The sequence below is a fragment of the Pinus tabuliformis genome, chromosome 7 (assembly GCF_031772625.1).
Source record: "Pinus tabuliformis cultivar Carrire ecotype Pingquan chromosome 7, CPIR1, whole genome shotgun sequence".
Classification (NCBI taxonomy): domain Eukaryota; kingdom Viridiplantae; phylum Streptophyta; class Pinopsida; order Pinales; family Pinaceae; genus Pinus; species Pinus tabuliformis.
Window position 1 is genome coordinate 925,263,715 of NC_142293.1, and position 17,745 is coordinate 925,281,459.

Sequence of the window (17,745 nt, forward strand, 5' to 3'; positions counted from 1 at the left end):
TTTGGGCAGGGGCCAGGTATAGTCATCAGTTGTCTTAGAACTACATACATTTATTTAGATTGACATGTATTAAGGTCTTAGCTGATGTTAAAGCTCTGAATGGTATTCCCATAGGGAGACGTGCTTGGAATTGACTGAGGAACTTACTCTTTCTTCAAAATGGAACAATTATATCAGGTTTCTGGTGTCATCCCTCATTAGACTAGTTGATGATGATATGATGATCTAGATCGACTAATATGGTCTAAAAACCCCACCAATGGAGAATACACTGTAGCGCTGAGATATAAGGCTCATCTTACAAGTCTTCCAAATATCTAATAGAGACGGTGGCAGAGTTACATATGGAAACATCATGAGCCTATAAAGAGCAAACTTACTCTTTAGCTTTCGCTAGCTGATGAACTATTGACATGGAATAACTTACTAAAAATAGGGTTGAATGGGCCTAATTGGTGCACTATTATCTTTAAGAGAAAGATTCCATCTCACACATTTTTTTTTATGTCCATATTAGAAAACATTTGGAAATCCTTACATCGTATTTTTTTTCCTACTCAAGATCATTGGAACAAAGACTCCCTTGAAGAATGTGTAAGGGAATGGCCTTTTGATTATTCAGTCCATAGATTTTAGTAATTTCCAACTATTTTTGTTAATATCATACGGTGGGCAAGAAATCAATTAATTTTTCATAACAAGTTTGTTCCACCATAAGTTACAAGAGGTCTTATTGAGAAGCAAGTTAAGGAATTCAAAATATAACCAAGAAAAAAGAAGATCCACATTCCTATTATGCCTGACTTAAACAAAGATATTCCATGGGGCTTCTTTGACAAAGCTAGTCAAAGAGACCCTTCTCTTTGTGGCATGGGAGGTGTGTTGTTCCTAAATCAACACCATCATTATCTACTCATATACGCTCCTCGATGTGGTTTGAATACCATACTTGAGTTTAGTGGTTTATGGGTTTTATTGTATACAACTCGACTTCTTGGTGTGAAGAAATTACAAGTTCTAGGTGATTCCAAATTGGTAATAGACTGGGTCAATAATAAAGTTGAAGTAAATGTCCCAAACACAAACCATATCTTTCGGGAAATATCTCTTGAGATGGAATCCTTTGAATGGAACAAATATATGCATATCTATACATGTTGATAAACTCTGCAATGAAGCTCTTCAGTTTCCATCCGATTCATTTAGCTAATACGAATTATGGGATGATCAAGAAAGCAATGCAATGGAATTCCACTTCTACTCTTCATGGTTCAAACTATTTTATATAGTCATATGATTATCCTTTTGACTTTAAGGAAGCTTTGGAATAATCTTAATTTTTATCCGATCAATGCCTAAAAGGTATGAATATCAATATAATTGTTTAGTCCTTTTGGACCATAGTATGTATATTCTTTTTATGTGATATAAGTTTTTTTCTTTTGAAAAAAAAACACTTGCAAACCCCACCCCCGCGCCCCCCCCCCCCCCCCCCCCAAAAAAAAAAAGTGAGCAACTAAGGTGTGCAAAATGGTTAGAAAGTGCAAAAGAGAGATAAAACATAATTCTTTCTAACTAAATTGGTACATAAGTGTTATGTCGATTAGATAGATGCCAATGAGGAGGGGACCTTTATGTATCATTTGGTAATCCATATATATTTAGTAGACTATATTGTATGAGATCTGCATTTGAGTACTTACATATGCCTAATCACACAGAGGTATAATGTGTAGTGTATTCCTATGCTATATTAATGACAAGTCCAATCACGATACAATATTTGTCTAGACTATTCTCTTGTGATGGACCACCTTTTTTAAACTCCCTATAGCTTAACCTATATGCATTACCTCTTAGGCATGTCTAGCACTTTGGTACGACCTTTGTTCACCTTCTCTCAGTTGGTCTTTATCCCTTAATCATTGATGTAGTTTAGTTTAGCTCTTGATGACACTTATTTGAGGTACTTCCTAACTTTATGTGTTTGGTTGGATATGTAAACCCCTTAGGTCCATAATCATTTAAGATGCTTCATTTTGAGTCCACAACAACCAATTTAATTCCTCTAGGGCCAGAAGCACTTATCAATGCATCCTCATTCATCTCCAAAGCAATTTATCTTTTAACTATCTTGTATTTGAAATTTAACCTTTCTTTTTGGGAACATTACTTTCCATCTTGTTGCTCCATTGAATTTTCTTGTGATGATGCACCACCATACACTAGGTCATGCTCAACTAGATAACCCCCACAACTTTGATTGTCATGGGGTTTGTCAACATCACATTTATATTTTTGGGTTGTGCAATATTTAAAGGACTTGTGATGACAATACAAATAAATAACAACAAGTGAGGGGGTCCTTATAGTTGATGTGCTTATGTATATACCCTTTCTATAAAATAAAATAAATAATTTTCTCTTGGTTGAATCAGGGTGCATACTCCTATAGTTCTAGTATTGTGTCTTTTTCTTCACTTGGTGTTACACGTCATTTTGTCACCATGACACTTGACTGTTAAAATGGATCTCTCGCCATCCATAAACATGTTCCATTACACTCCCTTAGAAGTCAAACAATCAAAAACCCTTGAAGAAGATGTGAATTTTGGGTAAAATGGCTTTATGACTTGTTAAGTGTGACCTGCGCACTTTTCCTAGTAAGTTTTCGCGCATTTGCAGTTTCTATCCCTGATAACTGCGCAGAACTACGCTCTGTCTTCCACTATAGACTACGTAGGTAAATCAAAGAAAAGTAAAAATAAAAAGCGAATTCCAGAAGCATTGTTGGTCGAATATATTCTAACTAAAAGCTTATAGGTCATATATATTCAATCCATACCCCTCAGATCATGGAGTTAATTCCCTTTCATCAAGGAACCCTAATTCCCCAATTAGAGGATCTCCTCCTTCTCCTTTGGATTTGAAAATTCTTCCCCTTGGCCTATAAATTGACTAGAGGATAGAGGGATTAGGAGGTTAAAACAAGATACACTTATGATGTTAGATTTAGATTGGAAGGCTTATCAGCTAAGGAGAGGTTTAGAGGCATTTGGGAGGAACCTCGTGACATCAAGGCAGAGGTTGTAAGGCTCTTCTTTATTCCTTGTATTAATACAAATGAATCATTTTTCCTATTGTATTGTGTTATTGAAATGATGAATGGTTTATGATTCTTTTGATATTCAGTAACATAATATCAATTTATAATCTCCTTTATCTTTAGATTAAGCTTGTTTGAAATGTTATGATTGCATATGCCTTTGATCTCTTTTATGTATGTGATTGCAGGTCTTTTTGAGCATCGGAAGCTTCATCAAGACAGAGCAGGGATCTTCATCAAGCATTTCACAAATAGTTAAGAGGCTTATTCTCCTACTCTTGTATTTACAATTCGAACGGAATAAGCTTAGGGAAATAGTCTTTCAATTGTTTATTTGTTTCTAGTTTCCTTTAGGATCTAGGGAGATCTCTCTTGTTAGCAAGAAGGATTTATTTGCATAACAAATTGGCGTCTCCGTTGGGAACATTATTGTTCTCTTCTCTTTCCTTGGTTTTGCTTTCCAATCTTTTTTGTTTAGCTGGACCCGAGTCTTAGCAAATTTATGGCCTTTCATATCTTCTGGTTTGATTGCTTTATTTTTATTTATTTTCTTGGACTTCCCATATCAGCTTGGTTTTTGTTCATCCACAGAACGCATATCTGTGCAATTGTTTCCCCAGCAACTACGTGCATGCGTGTTGAACTATATTGCTCGCCTGTGCAACTCTTAATTTTTTTTGAAAAATTAGGTTTTCTCATAGCCAAAGTCTTTTTTTTTTTTAACTAAAACAATTATGTTTTATTTATGAGAAAAATCAGGTTGGGCCAAGCCAATCAACCATTTACAGAGAGCAGAAATTTCATTACATCATCCTCAAGGGATTAATGCCTTAACCGGGGTCTCAGCATTTATGCTTAGCATTCTAGTATCTAGCATACATCCTATGTTTTCCAAGTTGTCCACTTCCTTGTTTGAGCTCTGGAGAATATGGAAAAATTGTGTCGAGGGAATTTCTTGCAAGATTCTCTTCAATCTTATTAGCTGCTTGTTTAGCCCTGGATCCTTTAGATCTTTCTCAGTGTTGAGAGCTTTTATCAGAACTTCCGAATCTCCAAAGACTAGGATTTCTCTTATGTCTTTCTCTCTAACCAATTGGCAGGCTTTCAATAAGCCAAGGATTTCAGCTTGGTTGTTGGTTTTCTGTCTGAGCCCCCAGCTGAACCTGTCTTCTTTGATCCCATTCGGAAAATAGATCACTCCTCCAGCACCTGCTTTTCCTGGGTTACCTTTAGAAGCGCCATCGAAGAAAATTGTGCACTTACCCATGGTTCTCCACCATTGTTGGAAGCTATCATCCGGATCCTGAATTTTCCATCTTTCCTTTTGAGTTGGACGGGAGAGAATTTGGTTTCTGTCTCTGCAGGAAAAAGCTTCCAGCCACGACCTTTCTTCATTTAGGAGAGTTTTATCCTCTTTAAAGGGGAATTGATTTAAGGTTTCGATTAGGAGGCCCTTTGCTCTTGCAGCCACCTTATCTGGGGTCCACTCAGTGTTGTTAAAAATGAGATCATTCCTGGCGAGCCACAACTTCCAACAAACATACTTTGGAATTGCTATCCACACTCGATACCAGAGAGTCTTGTTGTTGATTCTATAATGATAGTTGTCCTTCCACGAAGAGAACAAAGAGACTATCGAGGTCTGTGGAGGAAAGGGAAGATTTAGGCCTTGAAGAAAGAAAAACCATGCCTTCTTCGCGAACTCGCACTCGACAAACAAGTGATCTGTGGTTTCCAAAGCGCATTTACAGTGAATGCAGCGATGGGGGCCTACGATGTTCCTTTTGTTCAAGTTCTCGCCAGTCATAATTTTCATGTGCATTACTGTCCAGAAGAAAAAGTTAATTTTTGGGATGTTGAAGCTATCCCAAACCTATTTCCAAAAGGAAGCCGGGTGGATTGAATCCTTCCTAGATTGCATCTGGAAGTATCCTTGGGCAGCTGAATAAGCCCCAAATCTGCCCCATCCCCAGGAGTCATTCTCATCTTTGTGGACCGGAGCGAAATCAGTGATAGCTTCAATAAGAGTTTCAAACTGCAATTTCAAGCAATCTGGAATTCTTGGGAACTTCCAGCTCTGCCAATTCCCATTGTTATCCCAGTCCGAGATATCTTCTAACTTCCGAATTCCTTTCTCGATAAGCCAGGCTCTTATCTCATCCATTTCTTTTACTTCTGCTAAAGGAGGGTGACCCATTATTCTATCGCTCCATAGCTTAGTGTTTCTGCCATTTCCAGGTATGCGATAAAGGAAGGTTCTGAAAAATTCAATTCCTCGACTACACAAGGTCCAAGCCAAGGAACCTTTTGGTGTTTTCTCTGTGTTGAAATGCTTCAACGATTGGTTATTAAGATATTTAAGTTTAATAATCTGACTAACCGGATGGTTGGGTTCTGTATGAAGCTGCCACAAAATTTTACAACCCATCGCTATGTTTGCATGCGTGGGTTCTCTGATCTGCAACCCTCCTTCCACGAGGGGTCTTTTCACCGTTTCCCAATTGACGAGGTGAAACCTTTTGTTATTTCCTCTTCCTCCGTTCCACAAAAATTCCTGCATTAACCTTGTTATCTGATCTGTAATTGCTTTAGGTGCCAGCATGAGAGAGGCCTGGAATGTGGGCAGCGCCGATAGCACTGATTTAATTAGAACTAATTTGCCTGCTGTTGTGAGCCAATATCCTCCCCAGACTGTAATTTTTTTTTGAATTTGGCTATGATTTCCTCCCACAGGTTATTCCTGTTAGAGCCCAGCGTTAATGGGAGTCCTAAGTATTTTATTTTCTCCCAGGATGCAAACCCAGTGAAGCCAAGAAGGTTTGCAATTCTGTCTATAGTATCTTGCTCTGTATTCCAACCATATACAACACTTTTCCTTTCATTTATCAGAGCACCAGAGATACTGCAAAATTTATTGAGAATGACTTTGAAAGAATTTTCCATTCGAAGAGATGCTCCTCCGAGCATTAAGGAATCATCTGCGAATAGAGCATGATTCACAGGATCCACTCCTTTTACTATTCGAATCCCAGGAATGCTGCCAACATATTTTTTGTAAGATAACCTTCTGCTCAGAGTATCTGCCATCAGAATGTAGAGGAAAGGGGACAGTGGGCATCCTTGCCTCAGACCCCTGGTTGCTTGAAAGTAATTGGCTGGCCTTCCATTTACTAGTGGCGTGATCCATACCTTCCCTGTGCAAGCTTTGATAAGATTTATGAACTCCTAGCTGAAACCAAAGGAGTGAAGAACCCTGTACAAGAAAAAATGATTAACTCTGTCAAAAGCATTAGACATGTCCAGTTTAATCAGCATACCTTGTTCTTTTCGAGAATGGCTGGAGTGCAGAGCCTCTTGGACTTGAATTACATTGTCCAAGATGTGCCTTCCTTTCACGAACCCTCCTTGAGTAGGAGAAATAAGTTTTTGCAGCAGTGGTTTGATTCGATTAGCCAACAGCTTAGCCAGAATCTTGTAGGAGGCATTGCAGAGCGAAATCAGTCTATATCTTTCAAAGGACCCAGGATTCACTTCCTTGGGGATCAGAGCGAGAAATGTGGAGTTGATTCCTCCTCCAACCTTAGCTTTTCTCAAAAAGCCTTGAATCATTCTCAGAAGGTTTGATTTTATTATATCCCAGCAAAGTCTGTAGAAATGAATTGAAAAACCATCTGGCCCTGGTGCTTTATCTGGCTCCATGGACCACACTATTTTTGAGATTTCCTCTTCTGAGAAAGGTTTCAACAGGGTGTTGTTATCTTCTGTATTAACCAGAATCGGGATGTGTGCGAGAAAATCATTTATATCCTCATCACACCCATCCCCTTCTGCGCTGAGTAATTTCTGAAAATGACTACTTGTTGCTTCTTTAATCTGCTCAGTCCCTTTGCACATCTGCCCACTAGAAGCGACAATTTCTGCAATATGATTGCGCGAGAGACGGGCTCTGTATTGTCTATGAAAATAGGTTGTGTTTCTATCTCCAGCTTTTAACCACAAGCTGCGAGATTTGATTCGCCAGTATTCTTCTTCTCTCCGAAAGGAGCTATATGATCTCCTTTGAGCAATTTTTTCTTTGTCTAACTCCGAAGAGGAGACTTCTGTCTTTTCCATATCAAATTGAAAATCTGCCAGCTGTTGGACAGCTTCCTTCCTCTGGCTGGTTGGAGTTTTTATCGCCTTTTTTATCCAATCTTTCAAGGCATACTTCACATTTTTTAGCTTTTGCTCCCATACGAAGCTTGGGGATCCTGTAACTTCTTTATACCAGGTTGTTTGGACTATTTCAAGGAACCCATCTCTTTCAGCCCAGAGAGGGTTGAATCTGAAAGGAAGAGGTCCTAAGTCTTCTTCCTCTTTCAAAGCGAGGAGGATTGGCTTATGGTCTGAGGTTAACTTTGGTAGAATTTTGGAAAAGACTATTCTTCTGTCCAAAAAGATTGAGCTGTGAATGAAAAATCTATCTAACCTGGCTGAAATGTGATTCTCCCCTGTTCTATTGTTAGTCCAAGTGAATTCTCCTCTCACAGGTTTAAAATCAACCAGATCCCATTGTTGGGCAAGATTTTCCACAAAAGAGAGCATGGAGTCTCTAGTATAAATTCCACCTCTTTTTTCTTTTGGGTCCATTATGATATTCAAATCTCCTCCTATGACAATATTCTTTGGGCTGTGGAGATCTAAAAACTCCGACAGGGACTTCCAACACTCTCTCTTTTCAGCATAGTTTACTGGGACATACATATTGAATAATGCTAGACTGAGATTACTTGTGGTGTGTCGAAGTTCAGTGAAGATCCAATGTTGTGTTTCATGGGATCTTTCTAGAGAGAAGGTTTTTCCAGACCAAAGGGTTCCTATTCCTCCAGCCGTGCCCCTGGCACTAACTGCCTTCCCATTATCGAATTTCCATTTTGAACTGCTTGTATGAAGAAGGGAATCCCCTTCTATTTTGGTCTCTTGGAGCATGAGAATATCTGTGGATTCCATTTTCAAAAGATCTTTTATTGCTTCTGCCTTTCCAGGATTCCCCAAACCCCTGCAGTTCCAAGAGACCAGTTGCATTACTTACTACTCGTTGGAGCGGGACCACCTCCCTTGGCCGGCCTGGTTCTAGTATTCCTCCCCAAAGACATCTCAATGGTGGCTTGACTCCCTAGGGTTTTTAGCCTTTCTGCTTCTTCTTCTCTAGTTTCCTTGAGGGTTTTCCTTCCGGTTCTTTTCGAAGGCCTCTCAAAGGTCTCATCCTCCGATGAGCCTGAATTTTCTGTGGTCCTTTTTTTTATGATTTCTGCATAAGAAGGAGAGGGATTATTGCCTAGGACCGAACTTGAGGGGATTGTTTCAACATTACCTGATTCCGGAGAGGTGGTGTCATTTGGCTGGAGGAACCCTTCCCGATCTTCTTCTGGAGATTCTGGAGGAGTTTTGAGAGGATCAAAGGAATTTTTGCCCGCCTCAGTGTTGTTAGGTTCCTTGCTCCCTGAATCTGCAGGATTTCCATTGCTTTGCCCTGATTTTTTCCCAGTCTCTTTGCCTTTTGATTTGTTGTTTTGCCTGTTGTTTGCTGGTTTCTTGACTTGATTCCATTGTTCTCCTTTCTCTTTCTCTGTTACTTCCTCGTTCTTTTTCTTGCAATACCTTGCAAAGTGCCCATACTCGTGGCAATGTCGGCATTTGAAGGGAAGCTGCTCGTAGTCAAGCTCTTGGATGTGAGTCCAATCAACAATAGTAAGTTTGATGGCCTCAGGTAAACCAACTTCTAGATCGACTTCTACACATATTCTGGTGCAGGAGTATTGATCTTTTCTCACCGCTTGATCTATGTATTTACCAAGGGCGTTGCCTATGTATTGCAACGACCTCTGATTCCAACAATGGAGGGGGAGATGAGGTAGTCGCACCCACACTGGAACAGCTGTGGGTACATCCTGAGCCGGATCGAAATCTGGAGACCATTTGTTCAAATAGAGGCCCTGAGGGCCCATAAAATATGGCCCATTCCTGAAGATCAGACTTCTGTCCTCGACATTTTCAAATACAAACACAAAGAAACCTTTCCCAACAAAATGACTTTTGATTCCTTCCAAAACCAGCGGGATCCAGTTTCGATTTACCCAATCTTCTACCACTTTCGGGGATGGCCAAAGCCTTGTGAACTGACCAATGAGTCCCCTCTCTGCTAGATTCAGAGCCGATCTGCATGTTTCTTCCGCCGGCAGAACCACCGTAGGTATACTGTCCAATTTTTTAACAAATTTCTGTTGGGCTCCAGTAATCGGCCTTTTTCCAGCTGCTGCAACAAGTTTCTTGAAAGCTTCTACTTCAGGAGGCGAGGGAGGAGGGATCTCAGAGCCGCCTCCTGGATCCATTGCGGTTGAGATCCACTCTTGGCTGTATGCTTGCGCGGGCTAGGGCAGACCATGCGCTCTCAGACCACATATCAATAAAAATTAAAACACGACCAGAGTCTAAATTTTGGTTTCTGAATGTGTCATCATATTTGTTTTGACTATCCAATACCCTTTTTGAACTTGTTTGAGTGCTTTGGTGAATTATTTTTGGGAATCAATCCTTTTTGCAAAATTGATTAAAGTTTTGTCTAACTTGTTTACTGATTGATCAAAAAGAGATAGGTTGTTTTCAAGATCACTGTATTCCTATAGTTTTCTGTCAAATACACCAGATCCATTATTAATCTTGTTTTTTTATGATGAAATTATTTGTTTAATCGCAAATTAGGGTTTCTCAAGAGTTATTGTTTTGATGAGTGTGCTTCTTGTGCTGCTTTGAAAACAGAAGTCTTTTTTATTCTAGTACTAAAGTTTAATCAAAATTACACTTTAAACGTTGATTTCATAACATTCATTCAAGCATTTCTCATTTTAAGGATTTCATTGGGTGTTTTGAATTTGAATTCCTTTGATCATTGCTCAAAGATTTGTCTTAGTTTCTTAACAATTTTTTCATGTTTTTGCTTTCATTTTTGCAAAAAAAATTCCATTTGAGTGTTAATCACCTTTGAGAGTCATTATTTTTTATCTTTGAACTTTTCCCCTGATTTCCTTTACTTGCACTTGGTTGGTTCTTTAGTTCTATTAGTGAAGGGAAATAGTCTTGTTGTTCTTTTGTTGCTTTGGAATCATCTTGTGTTTGTTTTGGAGAGTTCTCTTGCATAGATTACATTTGCATGGTTAGAATTCTAATTTCATGAATGAAAGTTTGTATAAATTACATTTGCATAGTGTTCACGGAAATTGAGCATAGATTACATTTGCATAGTTTCAATCAAATTGTGCATAGATTACATTGCATGGTTTGCAACTTAGAACTTTAAATTGCATTGAAAAATTAGAAGTGGTACATTATGGAGTTAATATTTTAAAGAATAACCACTTTACTTACTCTAGCTAGAATTCATCGAAATGAAGAAATTACAAATTTCATATTTGATGCATTAGAGTTTTGAGTCAAGTCAAAATACCATCAGTTTCATGTCCATTTACCCTTTGAGTAAATAACAACTTAATAACACAACGTTAAAAAAATTCATTTAGAAATTTTATTATTTTTAGGGCTCTTTCCACCTACATTAGATTAGGTTGTAGGGATTTGGAATAGGGAAGTGAGTAAACTTTCCAAAGTTGCAGACAAACAATAGAATCTTGTGATAGGGAGATAAATCCAATTATTTCAGTTTTGCTCTAGGAAACTCTTCTAACACATGAGTTAAGCACGAGATCATGTCGGATCTGGTGAATTTATCATACCCACTTCATTGGCTATGATAGAGTGATTTTCATGCATTACAATTGTGTCGAAAGGTACCTGGGGTCACTTGAAAGTAAACCTCCAATTAACCATGTTGAGGAGATTTCAAGGGGATTGAGCTTTGTTACTTTTCCCTTGCGTGTACGTCCGATCCGCAACTGTTCCCCCAAGTAGAATTTGTTGTAGTTGGTAACTTTAATGACCATAATCCTAGGGCTATTACCTAAGGTGACAGTAGAGGGAAGGTCCTGCTATAATTGGAACAGATGTTGGCTATAATCACTTGGAGTTTTTGGAGGGTAATCTTCTCTCGAGATGGTTTAAGTGAAGTTACTTGCATCGAATTGTTTCAATAAGCAGGTTGTCAGTGTAAATGGTTCCACTCACTCATATCTACAACCACTTTTCACTTTGATTTCTGCGACGTTGGATTTCATTACCAGCTAGTGATTTCGTTGTGAAAAGCTTGTTTGCATGGTTTGAATCCTTAGATTTTTTAGTGTGTATTAGTTGATTGTTTTTACCTTTTACAGACCTTAGGTGTGGATTGTGATTTTTAATTGTTAATATTAAAAAGTAAATTTATCCAAGTTGAATCTAATGACGATAATGCAAGAAGTTATCGATAAAGACCTCCCTTTTAAAGGGAACCCTAATTATTTCCCTGATTTTGCAAATGTGGGTCCTCCTTATATGGTTGCATTATCACTTCCCGGATTCACGATAGGTTTACCTGTATGGTTGTTCTCAACTTCTTTAATTCCAAATACTCCAATTATACCAGCTCAAACGATTTTTTCACCTCAACCGAGTTCACCATCTCAACATCACCACCCTAGTGTTGGCCTTTACCATCTTCACCCAACATGTCCTCCTCCCTTTCTTCTTCGCTTGGTAAAAGCCTTGATACTAGTAACCAGGTGACTAAGGAGAAGAATAAAGGGAAGAAGAAGAAGAAGCAAGATAAGAAAGAAGTCAACAACCCAACCATGGTTGTAAGTATTGGTAATGTTGAGGAAACTTTCACAATGCATCGTAAGCCCAAATACCCTTGCAAGCTTTGTAAGGGTGACCACTTCCTTATCAATTGTCCTGGTATTCCTAAGGTCTTGGAAGTATGGTCTAATAATTCTCACCAACTTACTATTGATCCATCCACCAGTGATTGTGAGGTTCATGGGAAAAAGGTTAAAGTTAGGTTTCCTTGTATGTTATGCAAAGGGACTCATCATAGTCACCTTTTCCCTTACATGGATAAAGCCTAAAAATTGTTGGAAAAACTTATTGTTTCACAGGAACAGCTTCCAACTAATTACCATAAGCTTTCTGCCCACTTACCATCAATTGACAAAGTGATTGATCTAAATCCTCCAAGTACAGTCAATCCCACTCGTCCATTAGAGAGTGAAACAAGTATCACTCAGGTTGATGGACTATCTGTTGATCAAGTGGTCAAATTGATTCCATCTTCGATCAATCCCACTCTTACTTTAGAGAGTGAACTTCATGCTGCTCAGGTTCTTCATGTTATCTCTGATTCTTTTACACATGGGACGTTTCATCTGTTACTTTTGAACCCCATCCAAGTAATGAGGCTATTTCTTTTGATTGGAGTAGACTAACAGAACCTCGTCTTCCTTCTTCTACCCCTTTGCAAATCATTATGAAGGCTTATGGTAAGAATGTGTGACGCACAAATGTAGACGAAGGTGCTTTTGTCAGTATTTTATCCTCATCTGCTTGGCAAGCTTTGGGTTCCCCTCAGCTTGTGCCTCTTACACATAATATGTTAGTTTTAACTGAACCGTTAGTGAACCTTTAGGAATCCTTCCTAAGTTACCTATTACCTTGGAAAGTAAAACTGTCTTTATTGATCTAATGGTAGTCCAAGGTCTCTTATATTTAAATTTTATCCTTGAGTGAGACTATGTCTATGCCATGAAAGTTGTCATATCGACACTCTTTTACGTGATGTCCTTCCCTCACAATGGAAACATTGTGACAGTTGATAAACTTTCATACGTTGATCTTGCTTAGATTACAAGTCATCTGATACCCCTGAATGCTCCTTATATGGAAGAGGTACCTACCCTACCACAGGTTAATTATGTGGAAACATGTCCCATGTTTTTAGTTACCGATGCAAGCGAGCCTCTCACTGTTTGCTTGACTTCTTTTGGCTTAGATTCGGTAACTGGTGTGGTCAAAACTTCAATGGGGACATTTGAATCCGATTTTATTATCCCTATTGATCCCCTTGACATGTGTTCCTTCCATAGAATGTTATTCCATCAGATGAAGACCTTTTGGAAGCCATGATCAAGGGGTCTCCCTTGACACGTGTTTCTTCCTTTTAGGAGCCATGAGACAAGTCTTTATGAGGATAGTTCTTCTACTGTGTCAACCTCGTTAAAAGAATGAAACAGGTTCTTATGAGCATAGTTATTTTCGTTTCAAGCTCAAATAAACATAAAACAACTTTTTAGGATGGCTCTTTTACTGTATCAACCTCGTTAAAAAATGAAACAACTATTTATGAGGATCGTTCTTTTACTGTGTCAACCTCGTTAAAAAATGAAACAGTTATTTATGAGGATAGTTCTTTTACTGTATCAACCTCGTTAAAAAATGAAACAAGTCCTAATGAGGATAGTTCTTTTCTTGTGTCGAACTCATTAAAAAATGAAACAAGCTTGATGAGGATGGTTCTTTTACTGTGTCAACCTTGTTAAAAAATGAAAAAAATCATCCCTTAATTAAGTCGATTCTTTCATCTAATCTCGTAAATGAACCTTCGTTTCATCTGCCCATTAGTGACTGATAGTCTACTTAGGTAAATGAAAAGAAGCTTAGGGGGGCACGTGCCTATGTCGGTATGTTGGGGTAATGAAAACTTATCTCAAGTACAATTTTGCTTTGTTTCAAGCTTGTGTAAAAATGAAACATATCTCGAGTCCATATTGGTTATTATTTTCAAGACTCGTTAAACTCATGAAAATATCAAACTTATTTTATTATCTTTTCATGCTCGTAAAACGCATATGAAAATGTCGAGTTCTTTTCGTCTTTTCCTGCTCGTTAATAAAATTGAAAGTCGGTAATATGAGCACACTTTTATCACTTTTTGGGCTCTTGAAAATCACAAAAAAGTGAAACCCTAGAGTCCTCTTTTAAGCCCCTTTCAGACTCTCATAACATGAAAAGATTTCGAGCACTTGATTGTTCAAACTCGTAAAAGTAAATGAACAACTGTCCACTCAGTATAAGTTTACCCCTTTTACAGACTGAACTAGACTTTACGAAAAAGGTATACGTTGACTATTTATGGTCAATAGAGTTCTCTCCTACTTTATTTTATCCTTTTTCGGGCTTGAGGGACTAAATTTATGAAAAATAACATTGTGGAGTTTACTTATGTTTTTCTCGTGACTCCCTAAAACTGAAAAACACTGATCTTTACTTTCTCTGGGCTCGTTAAAATTTTATGGTAAAAGAACTGAATGAGTATTCTTTTGTGTCTGTTTAAAACTCTTTAAACAAGAAAAAAACATCGAGTTACCCCTTTACTGGACTCGTTAAGCATAATGAGACTGAACCACTCCTTCTTAGGGTTCATTAAAAATACTTCGAAGGGCTCATTTGAAGGATGAGCTTATAGGACAAGCATATGTTATCCTCCTCAAGCTTATAAAAAATAAAGAGGTACTTGCTAGTAATGGTAGGGAAAAATTGGGAAAAGGTATTCATTTTACATTCATTATAAAGGCGACATGTTTCTCTTGAACACGACACTCCGTCACACCTATGTCTGGGTTGGGAAATCCATTTGTCTTACAATTAATCAAACCCCATTGCAAGTCTTCAATTCGTTTTGAGTATTATCGTTGAGTCAAATGTTGCCAAGTCAATTGTCGTATCGTTATGTGTTCAAGAGAAATTCAACGTCAGTTCATATTCCTTTGCAAATTTCATCTTTCAATTGCGTCGGCCATCCCTGAGTCAGTCCTTGCAAACTATTCTTCAAAAATTGACATTGTATTTTGTGTCGTAGGATTTCCTACGATGGGTCGCTTCCTATTGACTTCAGCTCATTATCTAGGAAGTTTATCTAGAAACCTTTAGTACCTTGAAGCATGCATGCCTTAATGGCAAGTTTCTCGCTTTCGATGACAGGTTCTCATCATTGGCCTTTGATCGAACGACTCTATGAGTGTTCGACTTCAAATCATATTTTCACACTCTATAGATTGTACTGAGAGTACCTTGAGAGCCATTGTCATTATTGGTGGTTTCTCTCGCGCTTGTTAATGGTTCACATCATTTACTGGTAATCAAGTGGTTTATGCCATGTTAGACTTCAAGACATTCACTCGCATGGCTAGATTTGTACAATGGATCGAGAAATGGAGATAAAGACCCTAGATCTAGTTCCATCAATCCAGGTTGCAAGGAGATATATATTCATGATTATGTAGACAAATTTATAGTTGATGGTTGCGTCCATATTGTGTCTTCTATGGATATGATTTTTGAGTTTTTCCGTACTTGTTCGTTAATTTAGTTTTACTCTGAGTATGGGAATGCCTACCTTAGTGATGATTATATATTGCATTGTAATCCTTGAATGTTTCTTGCAGGTTTCCAACCATTGTCTTTGATCCAATCTTTGGCATGATAAATCACTTCAATCTTTAAAACTTATTTTTTAGACTTCACACTTTAGGGGGCAATATGTTACACGTCATTTTGACACCATGACACTTAACCATTAAAATGGATCTCTCGCCATCCATAAACACATTCCATTACACTCCCTTAGAATCCAAACAACAAAAAACACTTGAAGAAGATGTGAATTTTAGGTTAAATGGCTTTATGACTGGTTAAGTGTCACCTGCGCGCTTTTCCTAGTAATTTTTCGCGCATTTGCAATTTCTATCCCTGATTACTGCGCAGAATTGTGCTCTATCTTCCACTGTATACTGTGCAGGTAAATCAAAGAAAAGTAAAAATAAAAGGCGAATTCTAGAAGCATTGTTGGTCGAATATATCCCAAATGAAAGCTTCTAGGTCATATCTATTCGAGCCATACCCCTCATATCATGGAGTTAATTCCCTTTCATTAAGGAACCTTAATCCCCCAATTAGAGGATCTCATCCTTCTCCTTTGGATCTGAAACTTCTACCTCTTGGCCTATAAATTGACTAGAGGATAGAGGGATTATGAGGTTCAAAAAAGGTACACTTATGTCGTTGGATTTAGATTGGTAGGCTTATCATCTAAGGAGAGGTTTAGAGGCATTTGGGAGGAACCTCATGACATCAAGGAAGAGGTTGTAAGGCTCTTCTTTATCCTTGAATTAATACAAATGAATTATTTTTCCCATTGTATTGTCTTATTGAAATGATGAATGGTTTATGATTCTTTTAATATTCAGTAAGATAATCTCAATTTCTAATCTCGTTGATCATTAGATTAAGCTTGTTTGAATTGCTATGATTTCATAAGCCTTTGATCTCTTTTATGTTTGTTATTGCAGACCTTTTTTAGCATCGGGAAGCTTCATTGAGACATAGTAGGGATCTTCATCAAGCATTTCACAAATAGGTAAGAGGCTTATTCTCCTACTCTTGTATTTACAATTCGAATGGAATAAGCTTAGGGAAAGAGTCATTCAATTGCCTTCATGTTTCTAGTTTCCTTTAAGATCTAGGGAGATCGCTCTTGTCAGCAAGAGGGATTTATCTGCATAGCACTTGGAACCCATAAAATATAAAAATCAACTTCCAAACACTTACAAAACCCCCATATATCATGGTCATGGCCACATAAGTCCCCCAACTTTATTGTCTTAAATCCCTCAACTTTTATGTATTATCATATAGATACACTCATGATCATTAACTAGGGTGACTTTGATCAAGATATGATCATAATATTGTTTTTTATCCATATGAATGCTTTCAGAGTGGAAAATTAGGAGGAAACAATTCACAGGATGATTTTTACCAATGGGTTCTAGTTTGGAAAATTGGGGTTTTATATCTCTCGAGGAAATTTGAGGCATTTCCTCAAGTTTTTTTGGTCCCAAAACCCTCACTTGTGCCACAGACCGTGACATCATTCTACACTCAGATTCCTTTCCAACGACACAAAAAATACCTCAAGTGAAGTGTGTATGAAAAAGTTATGCTGCCCGAAAGTTAACCTTCCTATTTTGACTACCATGATTTGGGCAGATGCCACGTTAGCCCCATTACTAATGGAAAAGGGGCTAACTATGTGATTGTTGTAAGAATATTTTAAAAGAGTCGAGTTCTAACTCATATTGAGGGTTGAATGGGTTAAATTTAACCCCAATTTGGTTATTAGGTTGTGTTATAATTGAGTCACTTAGAGGAAACAAGGTTTGATTCTATTCTAGTGCATTTTGTTCCATAGTTGAGAAAAGTCGCTGAGAATGGATAGAGAGAGAGAGATTGTGTTATGTAGTAACCCATGGGCCACAAGTCTCACTCCTTTGTGTTTGCACCATTTTACATTCAAAGAAAGACAGAACAGAGTAGCCTCACTTTCCATTCAGAGAAAGAGATAACATAACAGCCTCACTTTCCACTTGGGTTTTCTCCCAAAAGGGTTTCCATATCATATCTTGGTGTCTTATGGTTTGTGAGTGATTGCTTTGATCTATTCTCTATTTTCCGCATTTTCATAATTTACATGCATAAGCAAAACATAATAACTTAATAATCAATAACTCTAAGGAAAATTTGACCCTCATAGTATACATCTTGATTTTTTTATAGTTTTTTAATAGATATATTATGACAAATTATCTAGTGGATATCCATGGTAGTTTACGGTCATA